Here is a 21,306-nt window from a genome sequence, read left to right on the forward strand (position 1 = left end):
GCTGGAGTACCTAGCTGTGCAACTCAGTATAGGATTAGTAAATTACTTTTAAAAATAGAGACAAGGAACTGTTCTCAGATACTGTAGCTTAGTTCTCTCTGCGTGCATATTTCAGCATGACTGGGCCACGTACTGTGGTGTGCTGTGCTGGTCTGGGCCCTTCCTGTGTAAAAGCCAGGAAACGTGATCAGTGCAGTTGTGTTGAGGATTCGAGACCGCTCTGAGGTAAGGTTAAGAGTTAGATCCATATAGGCTTCATAGCAGGGCACTCACCTGAGAAATGGTGACTATTAATTTTTCTCTTTTTCAATATGAATCTTTTATTATGTTGATTTAGTTAATTGGTTGTACATAATTCTTTATCCTAGAGACTTCTCTCTGCCAATCTTCAATTAAACTCATTCTCTCTAGAATTTACAGCGTTCCTTACTACTCACCTCAAGTGCAAGCTCCTTGGATTCAGCTTGTAGGGCAGAACAGTTCTGTTTGAACTGCCATCACTGAAATATGACTGGGACATAACCTCTTCTGCTTCTTGTGTGAACATCGGTGGTACTAGTAGTTTGTGCTTGTAGTTTTGTGCTTTCAGCACAAGGATTGCTGGGGCAGATGACTTCTCTGATAGCTATTGAGCTAATTTAATGGGTTCCAGATAGATGAAGCAGCTGCTTGTTTATGCATCAAATCTGTATTTTTACCAGTCATTAAGCATGCAATTAGGAATGTGATTTTGGAAAGGCTGGTGAAGTATAGTTGTCTGTGCCTTGGTAGACCCTAAACACCTCACAGCAGATGTCCGCTGCCTGATGGGAGCAGATGTTTTGTTTAAATACAAGCTGAAGCTGTTGCTAGTGGAACAGACCTGAGAAATGAAAAAGTATTGCTAGCTCTCAAAAAAGCTTTTTATTAAGCTGTGTTGGAAGAAGAAAGGGCTCCTAAGAAAGAAGACAAGCTTTGTGGCCTAATATCTTCCCATGAGCTGTTGCACTGGGGAGATCCTCCAACACAGGTAAGCAAGTTGCTTCTTTGGGCTCCATGCCTGTAAGAAGTGTATTTTGTACCTGCAGGATACTGGTCCTTTCCCCATTAACAGGTATGCTTTTCTGCAAAGTTCACTGAAATTCTGCATGAAGGTGCAGTGCAAAGCCAGAGGGAATATGCCAAAAGGGGTAAACCTGAAGCTCTTTTGGTTATTGTTACAGTACAGCCAATGCATGTGAGAAGTTTTTCTTTCTGGCATTGGGAAATGAACCTTGCGTAGGTTTCCCTTAAAAGCACAAGTATCTCACCTGAATTGAAATACTGCAGTCCAATAGCAATTGCAATAGCCAATCTTCAAATTCTAAATGGGATTCACCCCTATCTGGAAGGTGATAGAGCATCCTGATCACCGTTCCCAAGGGCTGAATGCAAAAAATTACTTTCATCTTTTCAATTCAATGAGCCAGGAGTTGCTTTTGATCTGGCCATTGTTATCATCTGTACTCTGCTTTGGGCACATTATTAAAGTGTATATTCAGCAGTTGTCATTCCCTGACCAACAGTACATAGAATAAATGTTTGTCACTTTGGCAGTCTACTGAATCTCTTATAAACAGAAGCACAGTCATTCTTAGAAGGTTATCCCTGCCATTACAACAGGCAAAGTAGGACACTGGGACATGTTCTGTGAGATGATTAATAGATATGTGAATACTACCATATGATTTATTATGACATCTACATTATCTTGGCTGAAAATTGCCTTTTCCTGATGTAGAAGGGCAATGTTTTCCCCACATAGTTTACAGCTATTATAAGCAACTTCTACCAGCATGTTTGCTATCACGTCCTCGTCTCTCTCACCTTCAGTTCATCCCTTTTGTAAAGGGGAATGTGAAACTGTTTTTGTAAAGCCTCAGTCCGGACTAGCTTGCAAAATGCCAGGGCTCTGCAAAGCATACATCTTCTGCTGAGTCATAAGCAGTGACAGATCCTGGAGTTTTACAGAGACACAGAATCGCTTTTGCTGACTTATTCTAATTTCATTTTGGCTGATTTTTATTTGTTCTGGTCACTCTTGCTCAAAGTGCTAATATTTATTGGGTGTGAAGGGAAATAGCAGTCAGAGCAGCCCTCCATGCTTAGTCTTATATTAAAAAAATAAAATGTAAACTTCAGAAAAATGTACAAATTTGACCTGCCTGTGCCTATCCTCAGTTCGGAGCAATTAAAAACTTTACATGGTTATGGTAGTCAGTAATTTTAAATCTAATGCACTTTGTGTGTGTGTCATTTGGTGTTTTTGAAAACCAAAACACAAATCCAAAGACCGACAATCTCTTTTTGGAGTCAAAATATATTGGAATTGTTTAGAAGACCTGAAAAAAGATTATGTAGTGGTGGTGTTTTCTCCATGTCTACATTTCCATTGATTCTCATGTTTGTAATTACCCAGCCTATTTCAAACTTTGTCAAAGAGTTGTGTAGAAAAGTAGTTGAGATGTTACTTACTGATAGGAAATTTCTATTTGCACCCCCTTTTGTTCTCATTAGCTGCTTTTGTTCAGCAGATGCATTTGGAGCTGAGACAGGCTTTGAATTTTCTCCCTGTCTTCTCTGCTTCAAGATTTGTTTCTGCTCTCCACTTCATAGGGTCTGCTTGCCTGCCAGAGTCAGGGGATGACTTGTACTAATGGTAATGGGAGTTGGAATGTGTAAATTCAATTAGTGCTAATGGGAGTTAGGACTATGAATTTCCTATGCATCAGTACACTTTTTAGACCCCTACGCATTGTGTCTCCCCTTTAGCTAGATTTCCTAATTCCCTTTTCATGGTGTTTTGCTAGCTTCTGTTTTTCTTTTTGTACCGTTTCAGCAGTCAATCAAGCAAAAATCTCAAGTTTACTTAGACTGCAAGAGCATATTCTGACAATGGAAATCTTGTTTCGTTAAATTTGTTTAATCACTTGAAGTTAGCGATACGTGCCTTCATCACGTATGGACTGTGTGGTATGACACGATGCTCTAAGATTTGGGGGGAAGGACATGATTCCAGCAGGCAGGTTTTAAACTGTGGTAAACTTTTCTAGGGTTGCAACTGACTAAACCCGAAGTTGCAAACTGGTATGTGTTCTTTTTCTAATTCCAGAAAATTCTGTATCGTGTCTGTTATATTCATTCTCTTTAGTCAGAAATAGAGAAACTGAGTCTTATTTTAAAGGAATTTTTGTGTAATATCCTTTGTGAAATGTGTTCTTAGCATAGATTCTGTTTTGTATATTCTCGTTTTGGCAACACTTTCTACAATATATCATGGTGCCAATTCAAGGCTTATTCTGGAGTTACCTCTTACAAAAGAGGCAACAGTGTTGATTCCAAAGCACTTTTTGTACATGATTACTCAAATGAACCTGTGAGTAACAGAAAAGCTGCAAGAACTGTGATGACTGTTGCTGCTGTAAGTTAGAGGATGCATCACAGAATGTTAAAGAAACTCTGAAAAGTGAGCAACGCCTTCAACAAAATGATGATCTCTCTTCCAAGCACTTTGTCTGCTTTAGATAGAGGCTTTGCAGCTCATCCTGAATGAGGTGTGGCCCCTCTAGGGGCTGGAATTGGAGCAAGCCTAAAGATGTGGCGTTTCTCTGTGATGTTAGAGGACCGGCAGTAACGAAATGACTTTGCAAAGGGGGTGACCCTGGCTCTGCTCTTGTTTTGTCTGAGCCAGGGGAAATGCGAATGGTGTCTGTGCCCTGTGTGATCTCTGAGGAGCCCCAGTCTGCTTTCTGCTGAGCTGCTGATGGCTCTTGCAGAGAGGCAGGCAGGGATGCAGCGACACCTAATTTTTTAGGTATCGGTCTCTTTCCTTCTGCCCCTTTGTCATCTCTCCAAAAGAGACTGTGGATGTAAAATCGGAGCAGGTGTTTCGATTGCAGCTCTGAAGAGCTTTTCTCAGGGTTTATTATTCCAGGTGGGTTGTACCTCCATCTTTGGGATGCCAAAATTCAGATCAGCTTGTGCTGCTCAGAAGCTTTGAAGCAGCTCTATGTGAACTAGAGAAGATAAACTATGAACACTTCATTTCATTCTCTGTTTGCCCCTGGTTCTATGGAAATAATGTTTGCTTTGCTTTGTAGGCTAGCTGATGTTTGTTTACCTTGGGATTGGTGGTGAAAGGGGGAGGGAAAAAAACAACAACAACAAAACAAACAAAACCATGATGAAACTGACTGGTTTCATGTCAAAGGTTCAATCTTTTCTTTTTAGTGACAGTCAAAAAACAGTTAGGTCTTTCTAGACTGGAAACTTCTGGAAACTGAAGAAACTGGAAACTGAGGCTTCCTTACTTAAATTGGAAGAATATGAAATGCTCAGAAGGTGCTGCAAATGCAGACTGTGGACAGCAAACCATTCATCTTTCTTTGAGAGTTTATATAGCACCGCTGTATGGTTGCATGGCACAGTTTTAACCTCACATCTTACTGTTTTGTTTTTTTTTTCTCTCCACGTCTCTCTCCCCAAAAAGCATTGTCTCTTTACAGAGCAGTAAAATAAAAGGATAATGCAAGCTTGATAAGCAAAGCACGCTGTAAAGCAAATCACAATGATGAAATGGAAGAATGAAGGTTCTTTGCTGTTGAATTATAGAAGGTGGACAAAGAACTGTTCATTTTTTTTATTTTATTTTTTTGTTCTGTTAGGTACATATTGGGATAAGTAAATAAGCCTTTCTTACTCTAGTGGCAATGAAAAAACTGTCTAGTAACTTCTCTATTCGCTTTCCTCTTAAATCTCTTCTGTAACCTCCTCAATACATGTTCTTTTCTGCTCCAGTATTATTTTATCCTTTTTTTCTTTTTTTTTTTTTCCCCAAAAGAGATTATAGATATAAAACAACTGCAAAGTGACACTACAGCTTGAAAATAGTAGAACATATGTGAATGACAAATCACTGGGGCATGTTTTCAACAGGGAATATTCCTCAGATCATTCAGACTGTGAATCTGAAATTAAAAGGTTCCCTTAAAATTTCTCTATCATTTAAAAACAAAATTAAAAAATATTGAATGAATTGTAATGGACTATTAGAACAAAGCTTGTTCTTGAGTAACTACCAGCATTTCAAACGCAGAAGATCATAGTTCCTTTCATAGCAGAAATACTTATCCGGAAGTAAAAAATTGAGTCTTTTATATAGCACTCTGAAAACAACTTGATTTCTGTTGTATTGCCTGATTTTTATTTTTTTTAATTTTTTAAATTTTTGTAGGCATATGTCCTATACAGTCTTAATGCATCATCCATGAATGATAGTGCAATAAACTCGGATGACACTGCAACATTTTATGTAAAAAATAAAATAACATTTTTTTCATATTTATCTACACGGGAAAGGAAAGATAGCTGTTATTAAGACAGCAAGGAATATTTAATTTTACTAAGCAGAAGCATAGCAGGCTTAAGTAGAGTCCTAATCTTCATTTTCTGTGTTCATGATGTATGTTTAACCTTAAGGTTTAAATAAAACAAGCATATTTTAAGATCATTTCATAATGGCCAGGAGTGGGAAGTGTAACTTCTTGCAAGATTCAGCAACAAGCTTTCGATCATAAATTATAAAGCTCAGGCCAAAGTAGCTTTAGTGGGGGGTTTGGATGGGAGATGCTCCTATCTCATGAAAACATTTGAGATTTTAATGGTTTTCCTTTTGGCATACTGTTATGACCCCAAGTTATTCTAAAGCTTTTGGATTTTTTTTTTTTTTTTAAACAATCAATAGAGGCATTCTTGAATAGCCAATAGGAAAAGAAGCCTGGTAGAGCTTGAACTGATCGGATCTAACCATTGATTTGTTGGTTGTCTGGGAGGGTGTTTGTTCATACCTGCACAGAGATGTACAACCAAGGAAGGTTTTCCTGGCAAGGGTTCAGTCAAATCAGCATATTCCACACAAAAGGGCTGGGTTCTAACAAGTCTAAAACGTTCAACAGGAAATGGAAACCTAGCAATTCTAAGCACATGCATGGTTGTTCAGATAACATAATGGAGCATCCCCATGAACTTGTGTACGGGTTCACTCAAAGTGTGTATTCCAAAACACTTCTTCCCTTAATTTGATTGCCACAGAAAAATGTTAATGTTACTTGGCTCACAGAGAAGTCAGAGCCAGCTTGAGCCAAACTCGATCCATCATTCTTTTGTGTTGTAAGCAAATCAGTAAGTGTCAGTAGAAATACTGATAGACTTTTAGTCAAGAAACCTAGCTAATTATCTCATGTAGAAAGATTTAAATGCAAGAAATAGAAGCCTGATGCTTGTACCCCATGCATGTTTTTACTGTTAGAGACTCTATCAAATTCTTGTTAGATTTCAGTGTTTTACTGAATGTGAATACAGGCAAATATGCTGGCAAATGACAGAAAGGAGCATTAAAATGTCTTATGGGAATGGATTAGAACCTCATATAAAATGTATTCCTATACTCAGTGTCCAGTTAATATCAGTGTGATGGCATTAACACATAATGCCTGCTATTAATTCAATTTTAATTTTATCTTACTGCTCTTCCTTGAAGAGAGGAACAAAGTGACTGCCTGGAGTGAAAATCAAGTAGAGAATCTATTTGACTAGTTCAACTTCTATCTGCTGTTAACATCAGCTTCAAATGGAGAATATTGCTCTAGGAATCATTCAGCCGTTACAAAATCTAGGTCCTGATTTAAAGGACATTAAAATTAGTATTGTGTTAAAACTGGTTTTGCTGAAGCTTTTGTATTAGTCAATAAGAAACTGTTCAAATGGAATTTGAATCCACGTTATGTATGACATCTCATTGTCACAAAGCCTCAGGTCAAAGCTGAGACTGCACAGCAGGGATTCTGATATTTCTAGACAAGGACACTTGGTTTTTGGTCACATGGTTGCTTAATCTCGTTCTCTGCAATAGACGTTACCCTAATTCTATAGAGTTATGACTTCTCTGCCACAGAACACAGAATAATTAAGTTGTGGCTTGTTCCATTTTTCTTGAGAACTCAGCTACAGTCAACTGTCCAGAAAAGTTAGGAAGAGTTCATTAAAATTTCAAGGCTTACCTTTTATGTGTATTGTTTTGTAGATACAGGTTGTATTTTTAGCATAGTTTGCATTTAATTTAAAGTTACATGAATGTAAATAAAGAAGCGTCATCGGTGGTGAACAATCTTCTATAAAAAGTTAAAGTATTTTTCTGTTTCCTAATATATATTTCATGACAATTTGATTAATGTCTTTGTAACATCTAACCAAATTCTCTGTATTTTATAGGAGTGGCTACCTAAACTATTAGTTTTCTTTTATAGGAGTTACTTTAGATGCTCTTCAAATCTGATTTATCAAAAGGCCCGATGGCCCTCAAGTCAGAGAAGAATCTTTTCGCTTTGCAGTGAAGCGTGTGTGTGTGAGAGATATGAATGAACTAGGGTAACGGTGTCCTGTACACGTCTCATGAAAGAGCGACCTTCATCTGCTCCTTTCTATGGATCCATCCAGGGATCATAATCTTAAAGCTTCCTTTGATCTCCTGAAGGTATGCTTGTGGGAATAGAACAGCTGATCTCTGTCCTGTGATATCATCTGTTCTGTGTGACAGCGCTCTCAAAGGCTTTTCTGTCACATCTCTTCAATAAGATGGTTATGAACGTTTCAGAGCATGAGTGAGAAGCCGTAAAAGGCAGAGAAAAAGAATATTAGGTAGACTTTCTAGGATTTTAATTATAAACTGTATAAAGTAATAGCTGTGAAGTGCGTAAAGAAAAGTACAATAAAAGCAAGCAAACAAAAAAAACCACTTGATCCTAGAAAGCACAAAGGCATAGTGCTTCATTTGCAAGGTTTTCTATTTCAGGTCACCTTATCATTGAGACAGCTTTCAGTTTCAGATGACAAACAAAAAGCCCAAAGGGATTCTTTCTCCATTCTGGGGGAGACAAAACTTTCAGTGCTGATGCTTGGCACGTTTGAGCTCTGTCTTGCTACAGAGCAGTTCCACAGTTATGTACCTCACTGCTATTTTATGATATTTTCAAGGGATTAACTTGACAGGGTGAAAAACAGCAAGATGTATATTTGAGTAGAGATTAAAAATACAACACAGAGCATTCTATTCTCCTGTCAACAATTTCAAGGTGAAAAGCCCACCAACATACTAAGTAATGAAAGACACTTTGCAGAGGTTAGCATAATGTGACACGCGCATACAAAGAGAGAGAAAGAAGAAAAAAGTGCAACATCTTTGGTATGCTTCAAGCATTAAAGCACTTAGCAATGGCCTGGAGATCAATAAGGCAGAACATTCTTTTCATTATATACTAGCACTGTGTGAGCAGAAAACAGAGTAAAGATTAGGATGTGGCTGTCACATACGCAGATTTTTCCACTTCATCAGGATGCATATAGTTAAAATTTCACTTCATCAGTTTGCCTGCAGTTAAAACTTCCAGGTCTGTGATGAGACTGAAACCTTTTTTTCACAGCAACCTAGCAAAGAACAGAGGGGCTTGTTGCATCCCTTTTTGTTGTCCAAGCAACCAGCTGAAACACTTTCTAATATGTATGCTTGTGGGAGACTGATGAGAAGCTATAGATGCATATGTAAATGAGTTTCTGAGAGCATTTACGTCGAGACAAGCTTCCAAAGTTAAATGACCCTGAGAGTTTCATATTTTCATCTTAGTGTCAAGTTGCTGTCTAGTCTTGATGTGTGTTTTTTTTCTCTTTTTTACTCACCTAGCAGACTGCCTAAAGATGCTTTGAAAAGATGCTTGGGACCTGTTTTGCTTTAAAATTGCTTTATGTTATAAGTTTGAAGTAGATTAGAGCACACTATTAAATTTGTTTGCTTCTCTCCTTTTCAGATATCTGCTTCTATAAAAGTGAAGCTTTACACCTCCTATTATTCATTATCAACGACAATAATAAAGATATAAATTTTCAGTAGAAGTGAGAAACTTTTTTTTTTTTAAAATATACATTCCTGCTTTAGTGCAAATTTTCAAAAGCAGCTTAGTAACGAGAATAAACCAATAAGATTGTTATCTGTGGGGATTATTGAAAGCTAATAATGGGATTTTTTTATTATTATTTTAACAGTAGTTAACATTGCTCTGCTGGCTAAGTAGATCACATCTGTAAAAAAAAAAAAGTGCAATTTCATATCACTAATCACCTTTGTTTGAATTTCAATTCAACTATCTGCAGCGCTGCATCTGTAACAAAATCTCTTAAAAGGAAAGCTATGTCATTGTCAATCAAGTGTCTGATATATTCCTCTGCAAGTGCATGCTAAGATGGTTCTCCATATGAAAAAAGTCATGGGCTTGACAGGCGCATTACAGCCAAAACTTGTTTGCTAAGGTTATACAGCAATGGATAGCGTAATTACCAGTCACATTAGAGCTACGAAACTAAGTATTCATCACATAGCTACGTACTGAATAGCTCTACTGAAATCATTTTAAAGGCAGACTGTTATCCGAGTATTTTGAGATGATCAAACTAGTGACCAGAGAATGAAAATTTCCATAGAGCACTTTGCGATAACCTAGAGCAAAAGACTTTGAGCATGACATTGATGAAAGCTCCTAAATGTTTCTGTCGTAGCAGAATTAGGTTAATACTAAATACAAGGTGTAGGCTGGTACAGAGTGACCTCTTAAATGGCATCCCTTAATGTGTTGGGCCTTAACTTCTTGCAGGCCGCCACAGACCTTTACCCCTGAAACACTGATAATGTAGCGTTATATTAGGTACTTACCATGACTTCTACAGCACAAGCAGTTGTAACTCTTTTATCATGCTTCCCCTGTCTGTAAGGCAGGCAAAGACATCTTTTGTGCTCAGAGTGATTTAAGAACTGATTAATTCATGTTTGCAATGCACTTGAAGATCATCAAAGGGAAGGTGCCACAAAAGAAACAATTTTGGTGTTATTTTAGACTCGGCATAGCTTCTCACATATCGCTGCGCTGAAGCTGCGGGACTGTTTGTTTGGAGCATAACGCTTCAGGTGTCATCCTACAAACATAACCACTGCTACCAGCCCGCTGCTTTTCATGTAGTTCTCCCCCTTGCAAATGAGAGATTCATCTGTGCTCCCCTGTAAGAGCAATGACAACATCAAACACCTAACAACGATGCTGATTCTTTTTCTTTTTTTTTTTTTTCCCTTCCCCATTCCCTGCAAAGAGCTATGGAATTCAATCAACATTTTAATTTTTACTTGCAGGGAGTTTGTAATAGAAAGAACTGTTGCAGTTCTTTGCAGAACGTGCTCTGCTGTGCTGTGCCTATAGATCTGAATCGCAATTCCTGTCTGAATCTTGTGATGGGGATACAGCACCTCTTTAAGTCACCATTCAGTGTCTTTCTAAAGACTGTGCTGATGGTCAGTCTGTTATATATCTTGAGAAGCTGGGGAGCAACTCATTTAAAAAACTGTGATCCCATTTCCGGGGAAGTATTTCCAGCTTGAAATTCTAGCCTTGTTAAGGCTGAAAGGCTGGATCTTGTTAAGATTAAAGATTAAGAGCTTGCACCCAAGCGTAGTGAAGTTGAGGGGAGTATTTCCATTGAGCCTGACAGGCTTTAAATCAGACCTGTCCAGAACATGACAGATTACACTTCTAAATCTTTGTAGATCAGTTTCAATCATTCCTTATTTCCTGTGAATGTCTCCCCATTAGTTTCTTTGTAAAAATGTAAAAATTTTGATCACTTCTCTCCGTTTGGTTTGTGCCTTGATATAAGGTGTAAATTTATTAAATCTATGCCTTTCTGATTTCAGATAAGGGAAAATAAACACAGAGGAAAACAGTGTTGTGCCACATGAAGTATGTAGTGTCAGGATGACAGATTCTGTAAACTCCTGTTTTTTGAGAGTTACACTTTTGTTTGCAAGTGTAATACGTCGTGGAGACAACTTGTGCTGAGGGGAAAATGATTGCTTTGCTAGTGTGGCGCTTGGAGCTCTTAGGAGAACAGCACTGGCAACCTTCATGCTGCCTGGGAGCATGCAAATAAGTTAATTTCACACAGTTCTCCAATCCTAAACCTTTCTGACAAGAGGGGAAAAGCAGTCATCCTGCTTTTATCCAAAATAATAATGATGGAGCGAGTTGAAGTCTTGGGGCTTTCTATTGTGTATGAAATGTTTGAGGTGATTTTCAGCCTGGCTTGGAACTACAATAAATCTATGTTGGTGTATCTTAAACTTCTTATATGAAATTATGGGGTTTTGTGAGATGTTTCTATTGGCATAGAATTAACTCTTTCACTGTTTAATTCTTTCAATGATGAACAGAAGGAGAATGAATGAAATGAGATGCTGAAATGATTGAGATGTTCATGAATTGATGCAGGGATTAAAAAAAAAAAGTAAAAATGAATATTTTCTCCCAACTCCTACCTGGCAATTCTTTAAAAATTTTTAATGTAAATTTTACTTAATGTGTTGTTGAAGATTCTTTACTTAAAGAAAAAATACTGGCAAAATTGATAACAGTGCAGTCACTGTTTTGCAGTAGAAGATACCTTAGATTTTTGAATGCAAATAATTTAACCTTTTGTAGCTACCACAGTTCTAAACTTCTAGCTAAACTGGGGGAAAATTTTGTTTATTCTAACAAAACTGTCTTTAAAAAGATGAAACATTAACAGGCCCTAACCATAGTTGAGTGGCTGCTGGCCACTTGTGATGCATTAGGGGGATTCGCAGCTGCTGTGTGGAACGTGTGCAGCCTGGCAGGCACTGGCGTGACTTCCAGTCCTTGGACATATTTGTCCTGAGGAACACTGCCAGGGATCTCACTGGGGCTCTTCCAACCCACTGGCATGCCAAAGAGGCAGATTTCTCAAACTGCTTCATGTTGGGGACAGCCCCTCTGTGGGGAACCGTTATTGTTGGGTGATGGCATCACTGGATCAAGCTCTCTGCATTGTAGCTTCTGATGGTGCTGTGGCTTCAGCACATCACTTGATGTCAAGTATGAGGAGTTAGGATGTGTGGAAGCTCCCAAGACCTGTACTGTTATGGCTTGTTTCATAGTTCACTATGCTACCTAATTTCTACTGATTTATTGCAGAGAGCTGAACTAAATAGATGGATTATTTTAGAATTTTAGCTCCGGTTTTATAATATAAGTCATATCTTTAACAAGGCGAGTATAGAATTAATTGTGCTTCACTTTGCTGCTTGTTAATAACCCCAGATACCTCTGTGTCTTAAGCTTAATTCTCTCATTTCAAATATGCAACCCTACTTAACCTCAAGCTCTTTTCACAGTATGTATGTCAGGTTCACAGCTGGTGTAAATTGATATAGCTGTCCTACTGGTGCTCTACCCATGTTTATTTACAGCAGCTTTTCATTCTGTCTCGCAGTGCCTACTATGACAGAATAGAGTTGAAATAGGAAAAAAATGAAACTTTAACAGACATCCTCCCGTTTTTAAAAGTAAAATTTTAAGAACTAAAACAACTGCGGGGGAAACGTATGGAAGACTTTTGGTTTTAAGAGTATATAGAATAATAGGAATATAAATGTATATTTTTTTTGGGGGGGGGTTGGAAGCTACTTGAAATTTCATTGTTCAACACATAAAAATATGTCTAGCACATAGACACTACCTCTTCAGAAATTCAAAACTAATTACATGTTAATTTGCATATCAAAGCAAATTACAACCTAATGAAACATTTGCCTGCCAAACATTTCTTTATCTTAATGAACAGAATAAGAATACCTATTACATCCTGATTAAAATGTCTTTGTACTTGTCCAACAGGTTACACAGTGTATATATAAAATATCGTTTCACTGTCTTACTGGCAATGGGAACCAAACAGATTCTAATTTACAGTGTAACTTTCAGTGTTCATATCTGTAGATAGAATATGAACTGATGGGCGTGGAGGATTCCTTTGGCTTTATGCTGAAAGTAGGAGAGTAACAGTTGAATTTGGAATGGATATCCATTCCGCTGTTTGGAGTCTCCTATAACAGCTATATTCAAGTGCCTTGAATGTGAGAAACTTGTTGCTAGTATAGTAATGATATACAATTAACTGTTTGTCACCAAAATTCAGCTTGTGAAACTTCTGAGAATTCAGACATAAAGCAAAGAAATACTACAACCATGGCTTTTAGGGGAAAAATTGCTTAACCTATGTTAGAACTAATTTATGTAATATACAAAGATTACTATAACTTTGACTGTAAATACAGTGCAATAAATCTGTTTTACTGTGAGTACTTGTGTTGGAGGAAATATGCTTTATTTACTTAATTAAAAAGGCTGCATACTGTAGCTGCTTGGGCTTATTCTCCCTACTCTTTAGTAATTAACCAAAAGCTAAAATAAATTTGCTGAACAGGATTGTTCTTAATACAAATGTTAAATCATTTTTACCCAGTGTAATCATACCTGAATGGATGCAACTGTAACATGAGCCATGAAAGGAGATAAAGCAGCAACATAATGTACAATTTCCTACTGCATAATGGTAACTCTGAATAACACATGCTCCGGGAAGAAAAGTAATTTAAACTATATTACAACAAATGTCATATTTTAAAATGGAAACTATCCATCATACGCTGAAAGAAAGTGTTGGTGAACTACAGTATGTCTAAGGAATGTACTTAAAAATTCTTTTAGGAGTCCATTAACAATAAATTGATCGACTTAATTTCAGAACGTATTGTAATAAATTGTAAGCGACAGTTACATGTGTGTCCCCTCCCTGCCACGTGTAAAGCTGATAATTGAAGACTTAGTGGACAGCAATCAAGCAGAAAAATCAGATCCTATTCTACAGAGGATAAAGCTTTCCTTTTAGGAAATGATTAGCACATTTATAAATCATATTGGTAAAAATGCCTAATATTTAATTTAGATTTTTATTCCTGTGGATGTCAGATTTATAGCAGCACAGTAAATTTTCACAGTGAAAGCCAAATTGTAGAAAGTGGTAGTGGGAAACAGGTATGCACCTAGGCTTCGTAGCAGTTTTCTAAAACAGAAATCAAAGTATAGTTATTAAATCCTGTTCACTCACAGGTAATTCAAAAATATATATGTATATTTTATAGATTTAAATAAAGACTTTCTAAAGGGTAGGAAAACTTTTTTCCCCTAATGCTTTAAAAAAAAAAATTTTTTTTTATGATATCCTGCTGACATTTACTTGGACTGATGTGCAGCACCATTTTTTTTCTTACCTATTTGCCATAATTGAAATAGTTTTATTTGGTATTGCTGGAATCCTCTCCTTACTTTTAATTGGCAATTTGCTGTCTTCCATCTCTTATTTATAGGTGTGTTTGGATGTAAAAATGTGGAAAGTTCTGTGTATTGGATGACTCACCATTAACTAAGAGGCCCCAGTGTGGCAGTGGTGTTCTCGGCAAGATTGTTCTGCTTATTGTAATCAAAGATCTGTGTGCACCTCTCTTTCTTACTCCTTTTCTGCATGGATATCTAGAAGGGAGACTCTAAACCTCGAACCAAGACTGTGTATTTAAAAAGAAACAATCCTGAGCCAAGTTCTCAGTTGGTCCCCATCAATGTAGTGCTCCTACTTGTGGTGACTGAGCTCTGCTCTGTTCCTTGGATCCGTTTGTGCTTCTGTTGTAGTGGCTGAGAGGCCTTCTGAGGGACAGCATCATTCCCAGAGCTGCATAAGAAACATGCCCTTGATACAGCTGGCTTTTAGAAGAGTTCATTCAAACACCTGGAAGAAAGGGAGCAAGAGGCTATGAAAACTATGCTAGAACTATGCTAGCAATGAATTACTTTCATTATTTTCTCAGTATTCCCTTATGTTTTTATTTTTAATAAGCTTATAGAGAGTACAAAGTAAATGGATAAATGTTTTGTGGGGCTTCTGGGGTGGTGCTGATGATCAGTTTCTGCCTTTTGTTAAGTTAGGATGCTGCTTTGTCTACACAAAATTGCCAAATAGGTACTGGCAGAGTTGCTTGAGGGCATAACACTAGAGAGCCTGTGATCATGACTGCTTCTACACTATATATTAATAAGGGATGTCTGAGTAACTGACGTTTATGAAGCGCAGAAATAGACTTCTGTGGAAGACGGGTGGTAGCGGGGAGTTGAAATAGATTGTGGTGATTCTTGTACGTTTGTTAACAAACAGTATTTTGAAAAAGAGTGGGACATGCTGCAAAACGATATGCTGTGATTCAGAGAAAAATGTAAGGAGGAATTATTTCACCTTAACTTGTCAGCAGTATTTCTGCTGAGGGGAATGCAGGCTGCAGTGTTTCTGTTGGGTGCAAAATATTTCTGTAGTCTCCAATCCCCCAAAAGAAAGCGGAAAACTGAAACCTACCAAAGTCTGTGATTTAAATACAAAACTCCAGTGGAAAACCATATGCAGATGCAGGTTTTTCATTCTTGAAAGTTGGAAGGTGGTGGAAAATGTGTAAAATCCATGTTTTTTTTTTTTGTTGTTTGCTTTTTTGTTTTGTGTTTTGCCTATGTTGCAAGGTGTTCACTAAGCTTCTTGGAACTGCAGCTGACTTAAGGCTTTTTATCCCAAAAGCTGGAGAATACAACTATAGCCCAGCCCCCTCATGGATAGAAACTTGCTGTATCCCTGCTGTGCCTTAGGTTTACCAAGCAGTAAAGAGGGTTATTTATTCAGACGGTTATTAGTAACACTAATGAAATGTATCAACATACTGTGACTCAATAGGAAAAAACTTGCAATTAAAACAAGTCTAAACAAAGCCAGAGAACTACAAGAAATATGGGGGGTGGAGGGAAACAACAACCCACAGTTTGGATGAGATAATTTCAAGTGTGTGGTATCTTAGTTGGTATCATAGCTAAACGTTCTTTTTCCTGTAGGGTGTTTTGAGTAAGGGGTAAGAAGATCATTATTTTTGTTTAAAATGGAGTACTGTGTCTTTGAGCATCCCTTTTCTTTTTTTTTTTTTTGGCAGATGACTGCCAGAGCCTGAAATTTTGTTCAGCTACCTGTGTGTAACACATAAGGAATAAAGATAGAATTATGTCTCACATGAGAATTAGGCTATATGGGTCTATAAAGTGATTACTTCAAAATTCATATACTGTGTAACATCTTTATACTTGCTTGAATCTGACTTAATTGCCTACAGAGTACAGAAAAGAAGTGGAAAGAGTAGTTTATGTCCAACAGTATTGTGGAAATTGAAATTTCATCTTTCTTTCCTTAATGTGTTGACAGTTTGCTTGACCAGGTGTGAATTAGCAATTAAAGCCTTGCTATAGCTGACCTCACTGGCTTATCAACTAGCATCTATTATCTGCTTTGCACACCTCACAGGGCATGTGGAAGGGAGCGCAGGTTTGCTGTTATAATTCTGGTAGTAAGCAGCTTTAATGTAATGTGAATGTCTTAGGAGAGATGTAAGCAGGTGAGAGGTGAAGGACCAGTGCAGGCAGCCTTTGCACCACTGACTTCAGACTGAAGAACTGGTTTAGAGACTGGTGTACACTGGGGTTATTGGGTTGGTGGCATGAATTTATTTGGACTGTTGCTAGTGACAGAAAAGTATCACATCTGAGGTGGACTTCTGTCAGTCTGAGCAGACCATGAAGATCTGCGTCCTGTTTTTCCTTTGTTTAAAAGAGGAGCTAAAAAATAAAAATAAGTGTCAAATTTACTTCCCAGCTGCACTGAAGTGTCATGACAGTAAATTCCTAAACTGAGAAGACTTCCAGATTCTGCAGTGATTTGGCCTGTGCAGAAAAATAAAGATCTGAATAAAAAATAAAGGATGCTCATCATTTAAGACATTGTTAATGTGTTACTGAGACAGATATTCTGGCTAGAACTAACTTCAGGATGTGACTCTTGTTTCCTAAGAAACTGGGAATGAGAGTGTCTACATGGAGAAAACCACATAGCCTAGGACACGTAGGAAGTTCAGTATTCACAGCTCTGGTATGGTGAAAGTTAGCATTTCATGATGCAACAGGTTGCATTTAAAATAACTAATTGGATTTTATTTACTTATGTGACAAAAACAGAGCCCTTTGTTCCCAGGGCTGCGTGAATGTGATACAGAGCAGACGTGCAGCACGCGGGGATGGACGTGGCTCTGCTGCTGTGATCTTTCTGTTATGACAGGGTGGGGAATTATTTTCTGCACTCCGTGCGCCTGAGGCTGAGCATCTTCTAATGCCAACAGGTTTTCTTTATTTTTGTCTTACAATAAATTGTGAGTAGGAAGGCTTACTTATTTTTTTTTAGCAGGGAAAATGACTGTAGCATGAAGAAGTGTAACTCGATTGAAAAGAGGACGGCCTAATCTCTTGGTGCTTCTGTCCAGTTATATTTTTATATTTGATAAATAGACCTTGTCAGCCTCATCACAAAGTATAGATGAATGCAAGATGGACCGTGGAAAATGACAGTGTAAGGCAGGTTTACAAAGCTGTTGAGATGCCTGACAGACAGTGTTTTTTAAACCAGCCCCATCAAATAAACCACTGTATCGCTATATATAAATTCTTCCACCTACTGAAAAAGTGACTTCTTGGGTTTGTGCACAATTCATGTTGGGTATATTAATGGAATATAGAAATATTCTATAGTACTTAAGGGTAGAAAACTGAAGATTACTGTGATAAGCAGATACTACCTAAAAACTGCAGTTAGGTAATAGATAGGGCTTGTTCCCCCCAATCCCTCCACCCCGTAGCTTGATGACTAATTCCCTTGTGTAATGTGCAGAAAGCTGTGTTTGTACAACCAGTTTTCATGTATATAAATCTCTTAATCATGGCTATCTCAGCAGTAAATAACATGCCTTCTATTTATTGCCTGCAGTTACTGGGTGGAACTCCTAACCCAGCCTTTTAATCTGGTCCCTGATTATTGCTTTAAGGTCGCCTGGCAATAATCGAAAATAGTTGCTGGAATATGTTTAGTCTATGTTGGAATGCTAATCAATAACAGTTCATTTATTCTTCCCTTTCCTTCCCTTTCCTTTTCTTTTAATCATAATTGATAATTGAGTAGTTAGTAACCATAGAAATTTATTGACTGATGAACTGTTTAGCCAATGAAATGGCTTTCCTGCCATTGTAAAGAGTGAGTCATATACCTGATTTTATGTATTTATTTATTTTTATTTTTTTTCCTGTTTCAATCCCTTCTGGCCATTTCTGTTCATCTGTGCAGGAAATCTTTGAATTCTATTATTTCCCATTCCCTTTCTCTTGAGTTGCAGGCTTCTCTCTGCTGCTTTAGTCTTCAGCAGAGTGGATATTCTCCAACACAGATTGTTTCAGCAAAGCAGAGTAACTTCACTTCTGTGATACTCCTGGGTGCCTAGAGGTCTACAGAGTGAGGCTGTGGGAAGTGACTTGCTTTGAAGTTCTAGCCATGCTACATAGCTTTGTTTTCCAGTGTTTCTTAACCATGCCTATCTAGATTTGGGAGAAGCTTCTTCGGCAGAAGTACCCTGTACCAAATGCAGGATACATCTAGTGTTTCAAGAGTCAGCAGAACTGGCCTCAAGTACTCTGACTGATTAAGGACTGAAAACCAGAGCAAAGTGCTTTGTTTACCAAATGAGTCTTTTTTTCTGCTCATATTTGCATGCACATAACTGTGAAATGTCATAATTCAAATGGTAATTAAGGCAACATGTGCAAATCGGGCAATTCTGCATGCAGCTGGCCAGTTGTGCATGCACAATTACCCAAATCACAAATGCAATCACGGTTATTCCATGCACAAATAAGGCATACAAATGCACCTCAGCCAAGTAAAAACTGCCTTTTTATTTTGCATCATAGGATGATTTCTGGATAATGCTGTAATAAACCTGAAGTTGTGGATCTTTAGTTGTGTCCAGGAAGTTATTTGGTAGTGAGGATGTCATTTAAAACTGTCAGCTACTGGTTTGATTTGTGGGTTTTGCAACAGGCTGAGATATGGTTAGAGATTGGAACTTCCCTTTTGTAGTGCAATGCATCTTTTCTGCTGTCTTCACGTGCAGTAACCTATTTTATTTAAATATTGGTGGTGAAGGTGGAAGATGTATCAAATAGGTATTTTCTGAATTAATCGTTAGCCTGTTCCTTCCTGATTATGAGTAGTTGCGCATGTCATTCTCTTTACCTTCTGTTATTACCCTGGGAAAGTCCTTGCTAAGTGTTAGTGTCTTGTGTGCCTTGTTGAACTAATTGCTACCTTGAAGTATCTGAATAGTCGCACTGTTTGAGGTGATAACTGAAGTTGAACAAGGCTCTGGAACAGGGCTTTTATTACAAAACTACAACCACGCTACTTAAAAAAGAAACAAAATGAACCAACCAACAAACAAACACTTTCATGTTTTAATTTATTTCATTTCAGAGACAGAGGTCGTAATAATTTTGACTACCATTTCAAAGGTCAGCATAGCACTTCCATTTTCCCTGACTGAACTGTTTTGCACAGATAAGTAAAACATGAGTAAAATAATTAAGTAGTAACTTATCCCATCTAAGCAGGTTGATCTTGTGCTGAAGGAACATCCTTGCTGAAGCACAATGGCTGCAGGCAAGCTGTTGATAGGTTTGGGAAGGAACGGGAGCAGCTGCACCTCAAGGGATAAAGCATGAGATGACAACTGAACCATGGGTCTAGGGGTAGGGGACCAGATACCTTGGAGCCCTGAGACTGTTATCAGCGCTAGCAAGGGGGTGGGAGGGGGAAGCTGATGTACCCTTTGGGGCAAGTATTCTCAGAATAAATGAATCTCTGCTGGGGAAGTACATCCCAAGTCACAGATGCACAACTTTAGAAACTGTCAGCTTGAGCATCTCAGCTAAAATTAATTAGCTGAAATGATCATTGCTATGTACAAGAGCATTCTCCCCTCTGACTGTCTGAAGAGGATCACATTGCTAATGAAGAGAGAGAATGTCTTACAGTTTGTAGTCGGCAGTGCGTGCCTTCATGAGCTATTCTGGAGTGCTAAATGTAATCTCAAAGATCTGGGACAGAGGCAAGATATCCCTCAAGGATACAGTACCCACTTTGCAGGACACGTTTATATATAGGTCACCCTAACAATTTAAGAAAAGGAAATCAAGCCAACTAAAAATTTTCTTCTTGCAGTTACTGTTATAATAGAGAAATTCTCCTTCAGCTCCACCTCAGATGTCAGTTTTAATTCTCCTTCTGTGCCTGGACACAGTCTAACACAGATTTGCTACTTCAAAGCATTTATAATCCAAATAGTCCTGACTGTCTTGAATGGTAACTTTGTGTTTAAAAATACGAACAAAAAAATTCTGTATTTCGGAGACTGAGGGATGGGAAGGTGGGATATCTTGCCCTTGAGCTATGTAAGTAAATATAGAGATGCTGGCCACCTACTCTCCCTTCTTTCAAATTTTTCTTCCTCTAACACTCTAGCAGCAAACGTCATCCTTCTTCCCAAGCATTCAGCTTGATGATCTCTGCCCTGAAGTTCAAACTGTGTGTGGGGTGGGGGGGGGGGGGCGGGGGATGAAATTGGACAGTCTGGTGTCTGAAGCATTTAATTTATTCATCAGAATGTTGAATTGAACCCATCTGCCTGTTGTGCAGAGCAACAGCTCCAATTCCAGCCAGTTATTCAAGACAAGATTTTGAGGGCTCAGTAGAGTTAGAATTGATTGCCTCTAAATTGTTATCTTCTGTTAATAAAAAGGAAATTGCTCTGTATCTTTCTTTTGGCACCAAATTTAACCTTGTTTCGCCTAAAATATGATCCCTTAATGCATGCCGTTTTTATGTAGTTGGGCTAACTGTGAAGGCTAGAAGTGTATTTCAGTGGTAAATGTGATTATGAAAGGTTTTAATAGACTCCAGACCATGCTTTGCAATGGAAAAAACCTCTCCAGCTCAGAGCAGTTTGGGGCTGGGACTGTGCAGCTCTTATTTGCCACTGTCCTGCAGTGATGCTGCACTCTGATTTCTAAGCCCCTCGGGGAGCTGCTGTCTCTGAAGGTTTCAGAACCTGCTGGTGCCTTTTTCATCCACCCAGTTAATCTCTTTCAGGCCCATCAGAACAACGGTAGTGCAGGCAATGGTCTGGATCCTAGTAAAATAGTTTACCTGGCTCTACTCCTTCTGCAATGGAAAATAGTTCCTGTAAAAGAGAGGGATGTAGTGTTGCTGATAAAACAGAGAGTTCAGCTTGGGCACACCAATATTGTACACTATAGACCTTCTCAATTAATTTGTCAGGTTAAACAGCAAGAAGGGATGTTCTTCTCTTAATGGTTTATCACTGTA

At 38.1% G+C, this 21,306-nt stretch overlaps 1 protein-coding gene and 1 long non-coding RNA gene across 8 annotated transcripts in view; both read left to right on the forward strand.

Annotated features, from left to right (window-relative positions):
* CDH13 (cadherin 13) overlaps window positions 1–21,306 on the forward strand; it is a 493,014-nt gene that overhangs the window by 36,798 nt on the left and 434,910 nt on the right. The window lies entirely within an intron of this gene.
* Window positions 1–21,306, forward strand: part of LOC310905358 — an 80,348-nt gene that overhangs the window by 34,290 nt on the left and 24,752 nt on the right. The window contains exon 2 of the long non-coding RNA XR_014588970.1: window positions 116–21,306. This exon is cut by the window's right edge and continues 24,752 nt beyond it. This is a non-coding gene — a long non-coding RNA (uncharacterized lncRNA). The remainder of the gene's footprint in view (window positions 1–115) is intronic.

Source organism: Anser anser, assembly GCF_964211835.1.
Source record: "Anser anser genome assembly, chromosome: 11".
In the NCBI taxonomy this organism is placed as follows: Eukaryota; Metazoa; Chordata; class Aves; order Anseriformes; family Anatidae; genus Anser; species Anser anser.